General features: G+C 44.2%; 1 protein-coding gene across 1 annotated transcript in view; it reads right to left on the minus strand.

Annotated features, from left to right (window-relative positions):
- Positions 1–3,808, minus strand: part of DICER1 (dicer 1, ribonuclease III) — a 59,638-nt gene extending 55,830 nt beyond the window's left edge. Inside the window, exon 1 of the mRNA XM_048485297.1 lies at positions 3,524–3,808. The gene's annotated coding sequence lies outside the window, so the exon portion shown is untranslated. The remainder of the gene's footprint in view (positions 1–3,523) is intronic.
- Between the last annotated feature and the right edge of the window lie 11,242 nt (positions 3,809–15,050).

A 15,050-nucleotide genomic window follows, 5' to 3' on the forward strand; every position in this document is an offset into this window, starting at 1 on the left:
TTTCTGAAAAAGGTGATCAATACAGGGGGCTTCATATTGTGCATCCTATATGAGACTGCAAAGTGTATAGCAAAAAGGCCATTTTCTCCTGCAAGCACTCAACTCATAAAGTATTGTCGAAGGCTCTCACAGCCGGAATCACTAGGATGTTGTGGGTTTTCCGGATTGTATGGTCATGTTCCAGGAGTATTTTTTCCTGACGTTCCGTTTGCATCTGTGGCTGGCATGAAACATCAGGAGAAAATACTACTGAAACACGGCCACACAACCCAGAAAACCCAAAGCAACCTACTCATAAAGTATTGCAAATGCTCCATATGGAAGGGCAGAAGGTGGACTCACACATACAGCATGAGATCAACTAGCCTCCTACTGCTTAACAGGACTCAAACTGGTCAAAGGTGACTTCTATCATTAAAGATAAAATTATTAAACATGTAGAAAAGCAAGACCTGCTGAGGAAGAGTCAGCATGGCTTTTGCAGAGGCAAATCCTGTCTTACAAACTTACTAGAGTTCTTTGAGGGTGTAAACAGGCATGTGGATAAGGGGGAACCAGTGGACATTGTCTACTTGGATTTCCAAAAGGCTTTTGACAAAGTTCCTCACCAGAGACTGTTGAGAAAACTCAGCAATGAAGGAATAAGAGGGGAAGTCCTCCTATGGATTAAAAAACTGGTTGAGGAACAGGAAACAAAGGGTGGGTATAAATGGGAAGTTCTCACAATGGAGAGATGTAGGGAGTGGTGTCCCCCAAGGATCTGTATTGGGACCAGTGCTCTTTAACCTATTCATAAATGACCTGGAAGTAGGGGTGGGTAGCGTGGTGGCCAAGTTTGCAGATGATACCAAATTATGTAGGATGGTGAGAACCACAAAGGATTGCGAAGAGCTCCAAGCGGACCTTGATAAATTAGGTGAGTGGGCTCAGAAATGGCAAATGCAGTTCAATGTAGCAAAATGTAAAGTGATGCACATAGGGGCAAAAAATCCAAACTTCACATACATGCTACAGGGGTCAGTGCTATCAGTCACAGACCAGGAAAGGGATTTACGCCTTAGTTGATAGTTCCATGGGAATGTCAACTCAATGCATGGCAGCTGTGAAAAAGGCAAACTCTATGCTGGGGATAATTAGGAAAGGAGTTGATAATAAAACTGCAAGGATTGTCATGCCCTTATATAAAGCCGTGGTGCGACCGCACTTGGAGTACTGTGTTCAGTTCTGGTCGCCACATCTCAAAAAGGATATTGAAGAGATAGAAAAAAGTACAGAGAAGGGCAACGAGGATGATTGAGGGGCTGGAGCACCTTCCTTATGAGGAGAGGCTTCAGCGTTTGGGACTCTTTAGTTTGGAGAGAAGACGTCTGAGGGGGGATATGATTGAAGTCTATAAAATTATGCATGGGGTAGAAAATGTTGACAGAGAGAAATTTTTCTCTCTTTCTCACAATACTAGAACCAGAGGGCATTCATTGAAAATGCTGGGGGGAAGAATTAGGACTAATAAAAGGAAACACTTCTTCACGCAACGTGTGATTGGTGTTTGGAATATGCTGCCACAGGAGGTGGTGATGGCCACTAACCTGGATAGCTTTAAAAAGGGCTTGGACAGATTTATGGAGGAGAAGTCGATCTATGGCTACCAATCTTGATTCGCCTTGATCTGAGATTGCAAATGCCTTAGCAGACCAGGTGCTCGGGAGCAGCAGCAGCAGCAGAAGGCCATTGCTTTCACCTCCTGCATGTGAGCTCCCAAAGGCACCTGGTGGGCCACTGCGAGTAGCAGAGTGCTGGACTAGATGGACTCTGGTCTGATCCAGCAGGCTAGTTCTTATGTTCTTATGTTCTTATGTTCAGAACAGCCTACAACCTCTGCATTTTTGGTTGGCATTCCTGAGATGGAGTATTCTCCATTATATAAGAGATGATAGATTTTTTTCTTCGAAAACATAATGTGTTGCTATGATACAAACATTATGGCTTAAAAGACTAAATTACCACAATGGAATATATATTTGCCAATATAACAACCTCAGCATATGTTACTTAGCCTTACATGGCTTGGGCAATACAGCAAAACACATCCCCCATACCACCCATCCTGGCTTGAATGTTCCGCAGGACTGTCCCAAGAGCTTAACCCAAAAGAAAGAGGGCACCAGATGACTAGCATTATACAAGATATAACTGTCTATTATTCTTATTCCTTCATATTGCTGAATAGTTAAGGGCCACGTTTGCTCCCATGACCAGGGCAACAACCTCTCAAGGAATAAGCAACTAGAGAGCATTCCCCCGATCGCTGAATCAGATGTGTCCCTATAGAGAGAAAAGCATTAACTACAAGCCCGACAAGAGTCAGAACTGAAAAGAAGGAATCGACCTGGGGCAGCATGAGCAAGACTGAGGCTGCCAGACAGTCTTTTATTAGCCCCATGGGAATGGATCAATTGATGCTGCTCTATTTCAGACTCCCCTGAATCCATGACATTATGCCAAGACCCCACAATTCATCAAAACTGTACCTAGGGGACTCGGATAGGCAGAAAGAGAAAAGGGAAGGAAAATGAAGTAAGATACATACACCAGTGGCAACCTTTTTCTCCCAGCATTACAACCCAGACCTTTGGTCTGAACAACTGAACTGTCTTGCCCACATAGGAAAAAATCCACAACTGAAAGCCAGCGTGTTGTGGTGGTCAAAAGGAATGGACTCTAATCTAGAGAACCAGGTTTGATTCCTCACTCCTCCACATGAAGCCTGCTGAGTGACTTTGGGCCAGTCACAGTTTTCTGAACCCCACAAGGTGTCTGTTGTGAGAAGGGAAAGGTGATTGTAAACCGTTTTGAGTCTCCTTACCGCTGGGGCCCCTTCCGCACATGCAGAATAATGCACTTTCAATCCACTTTGCAGCTGGATTTTACAGGCCGGTATAGCAAAATCCACATGCAAACAATTGTGAAAGTGGACTGAAAGTGCATTATTCTACATGAGCAAAAGGGGCCAGAGAAAAGCAGGGTATAAATCCAAACCTTTTTCCTTCCACTTGAAAACAACCAAAGCCTCATATTCAAAGATATGCGGATGCAACCCAACTGGGAAAATCCCACCAACATTGGTACAAAGCGTGGGAGCGACTTGGTGGGAAGGGGAGCCTCTAATCCGCCTCCCCGCATGCTTCCTCAGAAGTAAACCTCCCGCATCTCCCTTGTATTCAGTACGGCACACACAAAAAAGTATGAATGAGACCCCCATGGGGAGTTTGAAATACCACGGACGCAGGAAGACGTGAGCACGTGCAAGCATGTTTTACTCAGAAGTAACCCTCACCACGGCAACTGATCCCAAGCCAGCGTGCAGAAGAGCCAGCGAAGGCTCCCTCCAGCCACGTTGGGAGAAGGCGGGTAACTCGAGGGGAGGCCCAGACCGCGCAGCCTGCGGGCAGAGGAGCGAGGGGAAGACAAAAGGGCGGTAGGAAGAGAGAACAAGGCGAAGAAGGAAGCTGGCGGCGCCTCCTACCTGCCAGGCGGCCCGAAGCCTGGAGCTGCCCCGGCTACAGGCGTCGCCTCATTGTGCCGCCGCCGCCGCCGCCATTGCGCCTCTCAACTGTCAGGTTCCTCCATCCACCTGGGCTCGCCTCCTCCCCGCCCCGGGCCTACGCAAAGGGCGCTCCACCCTCAGCTTGCGACGACACTGCCCGGCTGAGCGTCGTTGGCGCACCGGCACTCTGAGAATCCGGGGCGAAGAGCGCGCGCTGTAGACTCGCCTGCTCGGCGCAGCGTCTCTTTCCCTTCGCCCAGCTCTGTTGAATGAAAGAGCTGGCCCGATTGGAGAGAGGACCGGGTGAGAGGTTAAAGGTGGAGGTACAAGCCAATCGGATGGCAGGAGACAGTGCAGCGCTGTAGAGGAGGTGGGGCTGCATTGCTAAGAGAGTCTCGTGCGCTGGGTTATTTATTTATTTATTTATATCGTTCATTTCTACCCGCCAGTCTCCCAAGGGGACTGGAGGCGGCTTATGTATGAACATACAGTAAAACAATACAACAATATAAAAGCAGTATAAAAGATATAAACATTGAAACCAATTACCAACAAGATGGCATAAGACTTACATAAGAGCATAAAGAGCAGAGTTTTCAGTGATAAGATTTTGCAGCCTCCCTTCCCATACAGATACAGAAAGAAAGTGGGCGGGGGGACTTGTTTTATGAATTATTCTTATGGCGTGCTAAGGGAGCCCTGTGCAAACAAGACTTTCATGTGTTATTAGGCTGTTTCAACATTAAGGCTCCTGGGAAGGTCGCTGTATTATTCAGTGCAATGAAAATAAATGGGAGTGTTGTGGCACTCTTTAAACACTTTATGGAGCTTTATGGACTACAGCCTGCTTCATCCGTGCACTCAGTGAAGTCTCAGCTAGGATTGCCAGCCACCAGGTGAGGCCTGGAGATCTGGAATTCCAACTGATGCCCATATCAGTTCCCCTAGAAAACAGGGCTATTTGGAAGGGTGGGGTTGTATGGTGTTCCTGATTGATGTCCCTTCCCCAAACCCTGTCATCCCTGGGTTCACTCCCAAATCTCCAGGAGTTTCCCAATTTAGAATTAGCAACCCCACCTCTCACCATGGTGTAGAATGGAATTCCAGCATTTCATGGCACCACCATGACCCCACTGTCCTCTGAAATACTGTCGTTCTGTAAAATCAAGACAGGTACAGAGACCACTATGCTAAATTAGTTATCATCTGCTTGGTGGAGAATCCCAGGTTTTGCTGTCGGTTAACTTGTGAGGACAAAAATTTCAAGGTGGGGTCCAGCAATGAAAAATGGCATCCTAATGAGTTCCAATTTAGCAGTTTCATGAGCCAGTCTTCCACCAGATTATAGTGATTTTTAGGTCTGTAGCAGAATGGCAGCATATTGAGGATCCACTCTTTGCATTTGAAGAAATGAGGTCCAGGCACAAGATTTTACACCCGAATAAAATTGTGCAAGTACCACAATACTCTTAACATCAAAGCAATCCATGGGCTTCAGCCTGCCTTTTAAAGACTGGGCTGTAAAGGGTATTCAGGATTCCAGTCATGAATCAATTTCCTTAACTTATTAAAAGTGCCACTGATGTATCAGACAGATTTTAAAGAAATCCTAATACATTCATCCTTTGTAAGGTACAGTGTCAGAATAGGGAGTCAAACTGGAAAGTCCTCACTCTGCTGTGGAAGCTTGCTGGTCAACCTTGGACCAGCCATTATCTCTCAGATTAACTTCACAGAGGCTGATTCCGCATGGGCCAAAAACAGCAGTGTGAAAATGGTGTGAAAATGGTGTAAAAGGGTTTAAAATGGTGTAAAAGGGTTTAAAATGGTGTAAAAGGGTTCACACCATTTTCACACCGCTGTTTTTGGCCCATGCGGAATCAGCCAGAGTGTTGTGAGGATAAAATGAACAAGGGGAGAGTAATGTAAGCTGCTTTGAGTCCCCACTGAGGAGAAAAAGAGGTGGAGTATAAATGTCTAAACAATTGATCTTCACCTCTCACCCTTACCTATCACATAGGCTGTGTGGTGGTGTGAAAATGGTGTGAAAGCAGTATAAACCCTTTTACACCATTTTAAACCCTTTTACACCATTTTCACACTGTTTTCACACTGCTGTTTTTGGCCCATGCGGAATCAGCCATAGATTTCTTGTGAAGATAAAATGAAGACAGCCAGTGTAGGCCCCTGACTTGGATAGCTCTAGGCTAGTCTGATCTCCTCAGATCTCAGAACCTAAGCAGGGTCGGTTAGTATTGTTGGTTAGTATTTGGATGGACAACCTCCAAGTGACACCAGGGTTGTGGCATGGAGGAAGGCAATGGCAAACCACCTCTAAACATCTTGAAAACCCTACAGGGTGACTTGACTTGACAGTGTAAACTTGACTTGACAGTGTGACTTGACAGTGTAAAAAAGGGAGTATTATCTTAGTAGAAATGTGGTAGATTAACATTAACATTGTAGGAATTTCTTCAGACATCTTAGCCCATTTGATTCTTGCTGCAATTGATAGGTATCTAAAGAATGTTCCCACTTCTTTGTCTACTGATTGATCCAAAATACCTTCTAATTGTGCTCCAGGCTTAAATTTGAAATTTCTTTTCAAAATTTTAGAAACGTCGTCATTAATCCCTTTCCAAAATTATTTTGCCTTTGCGCAGTTCCACCGCTGATGGTAGAAGGTACCTGTTTCTCTATGAAAACAAGTTCCATTAAGCAATCATACTGAGGAGTAATCTCGACATTCAGTCAGAAGCAAGTAAGTTGAAATGAATTAAACTATTGTCATGGCAGAGACAGAAAACAACAAATAAACAAAAATCTTAAAAATTCTGAATTTAGTGATGAAAGGATTGCAGGCAAATGTGCAGAATAAATCCTTTGATTTGTAAGAGTGCTTTTTCAGCCACTGGCAACGTGAAAGATGTGTCAGCTAAATATATTTATTCGTGGGAGCTAGAAACGATTTAACAGCTGCTTCCAGCTACCATACTATACAGAGTATTTAGAATACTCTTTCTTTACTTTATGAATTGACCGTGAGCTTCCTCTCTTCAGCTGTTCTGCAGCCTCTAAAATTTCAGGATCTCATCCAATTAAATCTTAAATGACATGGAACTTCATTGAAAACTTAATGTCACAAGCAGGTCACCAACAAATGCAATATTTTATCCATCATTATATACATCTCTGCTAAGAAGCATGCTTATGTACAATATACATCTAACTGTAACTATTCAGCAGCAAGAATGACACATTGGTTCAGGACAGAAAGCTTTTTATTACACTGTGAAAGGCTGTCATGTCTAATGATTTTAGACCACCCTTGAGCTTATTAGGAATAGGATTGCCAGTTCCAACCTGGAAATTAGTGGGAGACCAGGAGGGAAAGGGCCTGGAATAGTGGCTGTCAGCAACGGTATGACATCACTTCTGGAGAAAACCCAAAAGTGGTCATGCCTCTAGGAATCCCCAGAAACTCTAAATCATAGGCTCATTCCGCACACGCAAAATAATGCACTTTCAAGCTGCTTTCACAACTGTTTTTGCCATTCCGCACAGCTTCAAAGAGCCCTGAAAGCAGCTTGAAAGTGCATTATTCTGCGTGTGCGGAATGAGCCATAGTGTTTGGGGCAGTTCCTAGAGAGCCATGATGTCACTTCCAGTTTTCTTTGGAAATGTATTTACACCATAGCCCTAGTGAGAAATGGCAATCTAGTGAGAAATGGCAACCTTTCTCACTGAGACTCAAGGGGCTTACAGAAGGACAAGCAATACAATAAAAGCAATATAAACAGTTTAGTACATTGTACAAGCAATACAGCCCCACAGCCCCAAATTACACTATAAATAGCATAATGTATACAATACATGATACATACAATAGGAGAGTACATGCAGATTTTGTAAAGAACTGCATAAACCTTTCAGCCACTAAAGTAATAACCTTAGATGCTTTATAAAAAGGCCTAACGTGAAAAAGTTCCGTTTTATGACAACCCTTTTTTTTTAATGTCATTCTGATCAATTCTGTTTTGCTGCAGCCCTATTGGTGGGTGACCTTGATCCACTCAGACTTGAACCTGGAAGGGTTTAGATTGGAGACCTCCAAGAAATATTACAGGTGTGATGTGGAAGCGGGCAATGGCAAACCACCTCTCCTTGCCATGAAAACCCTCTTGGGCCACCATAAATCAGCTGTGACTGGATAGCGGTTTCTTTTCCCTTTCTTGGACTGAGTTATGCACATTCTGCAGAATCATAGACAAGTTTGGGAGCCTTCTTTACCTTTTGTGTGTCCTCTTCCTTTCAAATATAACCCCTATGTTAAGAATGGAATGACCCAAGAAGGGGTGTAGTCTGAAAAGAAGCAGAAGGCTGCAGAACTCATGAAGGTTGGAGGAAGCCAGGCTATCAGGCTGGGACCTGGATATATTATGATAAGCTCTTAACACCTTGGCTCGTTCCGCACATGCAGAATAATGCACTTTCAAACTGCTTTCAGTGCTCTTTGAAGCTGTGCGGAATAGCAAGATCCACTTTCAAACAGTTGTGAAAGTGGTTTGAAAACACATTATTTTGTGGGTGTGGAAGGGGCCCTTGTTTAAGGTAACTGCAATGTTGTTGGGAACTAGTGGGAAGGGAGTTGTTTATTTTTGCTATACTGTAAATGTTAGAATTTATTGTCTCAGGGTTTTTGGTGTGTGAATGGTGAGAGTTCTTTGGGGGACCTTCATCATCTTGAATCCAGTACATCAAACTTCTGGAGTTTTCACGAGACACCCACTTGCAGGAAGAAATGGACTTGGCATTACAAGACTGTAATTAGAAGGACCTGAAATGAAACTTAACAGGACTTTGAAGTGTACTGTTAAATGTTAATGTTTAAAAAGTGTTATATGTTAAGAAAAGTAATCTGTTCTGTTTAAAATTTAGTTGTTGCAAACTCCTTCCAAATTCTGCCCCACAGAACCCATAAGCTGAGGTTACACAAGCATCCCTGTTTCTCATACCACAGCCAGGTGGTCGGTGCTGGCACTGGGTGTTGCTTAAAATATTTTCCCTTTGCATTCAAGAAAATATTTCAAGGCATCTTGAAAATCCATCAAAAAATTGAAAAAATGGAAGATTGGAGGAAGATTGGAGAAATAAAGTCCAAAGACTATATGTAATGTACAAAATATCTTTTAACCTTAAAGGAAAGCCAACCGAAGAATACTATCACACTTGGCAACCTTGGATAAAGTATGTAAATAAAGTATATAAAATGTCGTTCCACTTAACTTGAGTTAAGATATACTTGACAACTTTTTACTGTCTAATTTTCTGCAACTAATTCTGGAGAGATGTAGAGGGGAAGTCTGGAAGGGGAGGGGTAATCTTTGGGGAGGGGAGGGAAATGGGAGGGGGAAGGAAGGAGAACTTACATAAAATGAGCAGCAATTCCCTGTACTAAATAAGCAGAATAGGTTTTCTTTTGAAACCAATTTTTTTTATTTTAAATCTGTATAATTCATACTCTCATAGTTGTGGTAATACTAATGTATACCTTCCAATTTCTTGAAACTTCAATTAAAAGTTATATGGGATTTTTTAAAAAAATTAGAAAATAGTAAACAATAGATACCATAGAAATCAAGTGCCAGTAAAATAATTAAAAGCAGCAATAAAAGCATAGATACAAGTATTTAAAGTAGCAGCATCCCGTTACATTCAATAAAAACACTAAAGCGGATTCCACATGGGTCAAAAACTCTTTTACTCTGTTTTCACACCACTGTTTTTGGCCCATGCGGAATCCGCTTAAGAGTTTTCAGAGATAAAATGCTTCTCCCCGGTGGGGATCCAACGTAGGTTACAATATCATTCTTCCCTCCTCTACACAAAAACCCTTTGAAAGAGATTACGCTCAGAGCGAGAGAGAAAGAGTCTATGGGAAGAGAGTTCCAAAGCTTTGGGGCCTCCTTAGAAAAAGCCCCTCCCTGGTCATCACCCAGCTTACTCTTGAAAATGTGCGTGGCGGGGGGTGGGGGGGATGCAGAATAGGGCCTCTGCAGTGGTGGGATCAAAAAAATTTAGTAACAGGTTCCCATGGTGGTGGGATTCAAACTGTAGCGTAGCGCCAATGGGGCTGGGCGGGGCGCAACAGGGGTGTGGCCGGGCATTCCGGGGCGGGGCATTCCTGGGCAGGGCTGTGGCAAGGACGCCGCCTCTGCGCCGGTCCTTGGGCGGGACATGAATGCACGCAGGCGCAGGCTGCCACGCACCTCCTGCTAGACTGCTTCAAGTTCTGCGCGCTACTGCTGAGAGGAGGGGCGTAACTAGGGCAAAAATCACGTGGCAAAATTACCAATTAGTAACCCCCTCTTGGCACACACAAACAATTAGTAACCTACTCTCGGGAACCTGTGAGAACCTGCTGGATCCCACCTCTGGGCCTCTGAAAATGATCTGTAAAACAGATATAATGACGCATTTCTTTGTAGATACCCATGAAGCTGCCATGTACTGGATCAGACCTATCAATGACATCTATCAATGTCAGTATTGTCTTCTCCGATTGGCAGCGGCTCTCCAGGGCCTTAGGTAGTGGTCTTTCACATCACCTACTTACTTACTTTATTTCTTTATTACATTTATACCCCACCATATCTCTGCGTCTCAAGGCAGCTTATAATAAGACAATTACGGCCTAGTCCTTTTAGCTGCAGATGCCAGTAGAGGACTTTGGGCATGCCAGGGAGATGTTCTGCCACTGAACCATGGCCTCTTCCCCAAACAAATAAAATATAAAGTGCTGCAAAGTTAATTGAGTGTTTTATCTCCCACTTTGAGAACCTATTGAAGGAGGACTTTGACTGCACTGTTCAAGCTGCTACATCAGATGAAATAGGGCAGGTGAAATATAGCAACTTCTTCTTTGTACATTTCTGCCCATGCTTCTTCAGCTGTGGCTGGGCACTAATCACTAAAGCCATAAAGTATTTCTGGTTCAAACCAGGGACATCACTCTGCTCTTCCTGGCTGGAAGAATTATATCCTGTCATAAAGAGCCTAAGGAAGCGAAGCAGCTGTCCTGCACAATGCCGTGGGAGTTTGTCAGAACGTGTCCTTCTATATTTAAACTACAGCAGGGCAGAAGGAAAATAAATAAAATCCATACAAGAGTTCTCCAGCCATCATGACAGAAGTGGCTGACTGTGGTGTGCCAAAAGTCGAGTTTACCAGGAAGTTAGAAGGGGATCAAGAAACTTAGGTCTGGATCCTACCAGGTATCTTCCAGTGCAAAAGTGGAGGATGGGAGAACTTATTTATTAATTGAATTTATATATCGCCCTCCCCCAAGGGGCTCAGGGCGGTTCACAACAAAAGATATAACATTAAAATCAATTAAAACAATCCCCACAAAAATTAAAAGAACCATAATTTATAGATGACGTCAACTTACCCAATTCTCCTCATTGCTGCCCACCATCTTTTTTTGGATTCCAGTCAGTCTTAAATAGATTGGGTGGGGGTGGTTGAAGCTGTTATCAGATGGCACCTCCAGCCTTCTGAGAAGAGATTGTCTTACTTGAACTGGCTGGGGTCCAGGTGGCTTCCTCAAATCAGATGAACTTGGTGTTACTCTTGGAATAAGGCTTCCTGTCAGAGAAGCAAGTTTTTACCATTGTGGAGAGCACTCTCTTTTATTTACACGTAGCTTGTAGATTGTTCATCCTTCTAGTCTTGGCTGATTTAGCTACAGTGATCCATGTTTCTGTAATTTTCTGTAGCATCCAGGGTAGTCTACTGTTACTCTGTCATTTATGTGAGGAGGCTGCCTTTGAAGGTAAGCTGGGAGTTTTCATTGGTGTCCAAAAAGGCAGCTAATTGGTACAGGTCAACATATAGGCATAAGCTACTTACAAGCAACTTCTTTGAAAAAATCCCATTGGCTTCATATTTCAATACAAGCTGCTTTAATGTTCTTTATAACTCAGTGATCGATTCCCCACTTCAAAAATGAAAGTAGATACAAACCGGTTTGGTAAGATTCGGGACATTTTAAACACAGTTTCATGGTCCGCATTGCAGCTTCTGCCCTCTTGTTCCCAGAAACGCAGCAGCCATGCAGGAGTCCCCACTGTCGGCGGATCAAACGTGCAATCTGCTCAGGGGCCATCTTGATTGGCTGCTGCGTTGTGCTGGGGCGGGAATTTTTTTTACTTTCAAACTGACGGATTCACGTCTGCGCGAGCATGCGCAGAACGACTCTACGTGGAGATGAAGAAACGTGAGATTAAAAGAAAGCTGTTTCCGCCCACCTCCATGTACTCGGATTTACGTGGATACGGCGTGTAGCACTGCTGTGTATTGACTTCTACTCAGTCAATCAGTCAAAAACGGCCCCATGTTGCTTCGTATCCACGTGGATCTCCGGTCCGTGTCCTGATTGGATGGGAGGCTCCACGTCACTCGCAAGGGCAGGTAGTTTGGATCTGTATTCACACACAAACACACCCCAACTTACCCACTGCTCCAGATTGCCCAGATTCTAAAATAACACGTGCCCTGGTGTGTGTGTGTGTGTGTGTGTGCCAGAAATGGGATGAATGCGTGTTCAGCACTGGTGAAGTGGGGAGTTCTGCAGGAAACCTGGATATTTGCAGTGACGAGCACGCATCTAATTGTGAGTGGGGAATCAACCAGTTTTCACTGAAGGATATATGTTTACTTAAGAATAAAGAAGAGAAGGAGAGGGAAGAGAACAAAAGCATGGAAAGGGAAGGGCCATACTAGGTTAAATATTAGAAAGCCAAGGTACAATCATTCATTAATTGCACCATCCTGTTTGGAACAGAACTGCAGTGCTGGATGAGAAATTGTTAACTCTACCAAAACTTCCTTCTGCCTACCCACTGGCCCAGCGGTTGTGGCTGTTCTGGAGTGATGGTGTATGATTTTTTTCACACTCCCACTTATGTTGGCAGATCAGAAAGGATCTCAAATGAATCAATGGCCTACTACAATATGCACTCTCCCCTCCCTTTTTAGGAAATGAGTGATTGCCTTCCAAGGTTGCAGGGATGTTATAATGCCTTCCAGTGGCCATTTAGAAAGTCCCAGAGTCATTCATAAGGAACCAGTGGATTCCCACAGGCACAAGTACACCCCCCAATCAGTAATTCTAGTATATCTGGAACACAGAGGGCTGTGGTCATTCATGCCCGGTGTGGTCACAGCCCTCATTCATTAGAATTTTGGCCTGCTCCACTTTGCAGGCTAGCATCATGCGAAAAACCAGTGACGTAGGTATAGATTTTAATGGGGGGCCACACCCCCACCCGTCCCTGGGGGCATGGCCACACCTCCCCAAGCCTCCAAGGCCAGGGATAGCAGACTCCCCTACCCTGCCCGCCCCCCTCCACCAGCTGGGCTCCCAGCCAGCAGCCCCTTCTGCCCTCCCCTCCCGGCAGAGGCGTAGCTAGGGAAAATGGAGCCTGGTGCAAAATATGAGTTTTCTGACCCACCCCCCTCATGGCTGGCTGCTGTGATGCTGGAATCCACCCCCAAACAGCATCACTTTCAATGGTGTTTAAACTAGGGAGCCCAGATTCTCCTTTTCAATCCACCTTAAAGGGAGAATCTGGGGTCCCCAGTTAAAACAACATTGAAAGTGATGCTGTTTTGTGGTGGATTATCCCCCACCCTGAAACAGCATCACTTTCAATGTTTAAACTGGGAACCTCAGATTCTCCCTTTAAATCCATGCCATAGGGGGTGGATTTAAAAGGAGAATCTGGGGAAATTTGTGGGGGGGGCTGCTGTCAGGGGTGCAATTGTTAAGATAGCAGCACCAAACTTTCAGGGTATATTTAGGAGACTCTCCTGATGATACCCCCCAGGTTTGGTGAAGTTTGGTTCAAGGGGTCCAAAGTTATGGACCCTCAAAGGTGTAGCCCCCATCTTTTATTAGCTCCCATTGGAAACAATGGGGGATGGGGCACCCCCTTTGGGAGTCCATAACGTTGTACCCCCTGAACCAAACCTCACCAAACCTGGGTGGCATCATCAGGAGAGTCTCCCAACAAATCCCGGAAATTTTGGTGCTGCTAGCCTAAAAACTGCGCCTCTTGCAGGTCAAAAACAAAAAAACACTAAAAAATACAAAAAAATCACGAACAAGGGGTGGAGCTTCGGACATGTAATGGGGGGGGTTGAACCCGAGAACTGCCCCCTTACCAACGTCCTTGTGAAGAGCACTGTAAGTTTCACACAGTGCTGTGCAGGAACAAGCTGCTTGTCTGTTCTAATACACCATGTTCTTTCCTTCTAGACAAGAAGAGCAGATCTAAGTCTGAACTAACATAGGACTATCTCAAGAAGTCTGTGAAATATTACAATGTCACAAAAGGTTGAGCAAGAACAGTGGACAATGCCTTTCCCTTGACAGACAGTACTGTAATTTAGTGAACTGTGAAAAGTGGGGAAGGAAAGCTAAAGAAGGGCAGTTAATGTTTACAAGGGAATACAGGAGGGAATGACATGAGGAATTTTTGTAGACATTCTACAGGGATGTTTAGCAGTGGGTTGCACTGCGAGTTGCATGGAGCATTCTGGATCTTGCCAAGGACTACTGAAGCAGAAGGTGATACTGCTGTCCATACTGGAGGATATCAGGAATTGGTGACTAAGATGTCTGAACTTCAATCACAGCTCTGTTCAAACATATGGTTGCCAAATGTCATCACCTGAGCCCACACTGGGTTTTGCTGTCTGCTCAATAGCAGCACAATGGCGTGCTGCTGCATCCATGTCCCCACATTACTGTCACTACCTTCTGATGACTTCTGATAAGGGTACCACATCCCCTTCAGAGACGCTTAGTGGTGAAACCCAGAGTCCTTCCAGTAACCTGGCAGGCAAGCTGCTGCTACAAATCTCTCACTGTTTCACAAATGAAAATGGGGATATACTTATAACATCCCTGTGCAAGGTCTCCATCCAAGCTCCACCACCTACCCACTGCCGAAGGCTTTAAACAATCTGCTGTACTTTGAAATTGTTTATTTGGCACTGTTTTAAAAGCTAAAAAGATGTTTTCATTTTTAAGGTATGATTGGAGAGCCATAATTGTCCTTCAATTTATTATTGAGGACAAGGCTTGCCCGTCTGTGAAATACCAGATGTATGCATTAAAGACAAAATACACTCATCTGTCTCAATCAGAAATAACTTATGGGAGTCTTGAGAAGGGTGGTTGAAGACTGAAGAATAACAATCCGTACAAGCTCGTCAACATTTTAATAAGACATACCCAATGGCAAAAATCAGGACAAGAGAGGGACTGTTCTTGGTAAATATGTGTTGTTGGAACACATGTAGGGGGGAGAATTTAATCCAAAATCAATTCATACAGAATTCCAAGATCACTGTTTTTTTTCTGGACATTTAAAGGTCTAGTTCTCATAAATAATGTCCAAGGTAGTATTGTGTAGTAGTAGTACAAAGGCACGATTCT

The sequence above is a fragment of the Sphaerodactylus townsendi genome, linkage group LG02 (genome assembly GCF_021028975.2).
Source record: "Sphaerodactylus townsendi isolate TG3544 linkage group LG02, MPM_Stown_v2.3, whole genome shotgun sequence".
In the NCBI taxonomy this organism is placed as follows: Eukaryota; Metazoa; Chordata; class Lepidosauria; order Squamata; family Sphaerodactylidae; genus Sphaerodactylus; species Sphaerodactylus townsendi.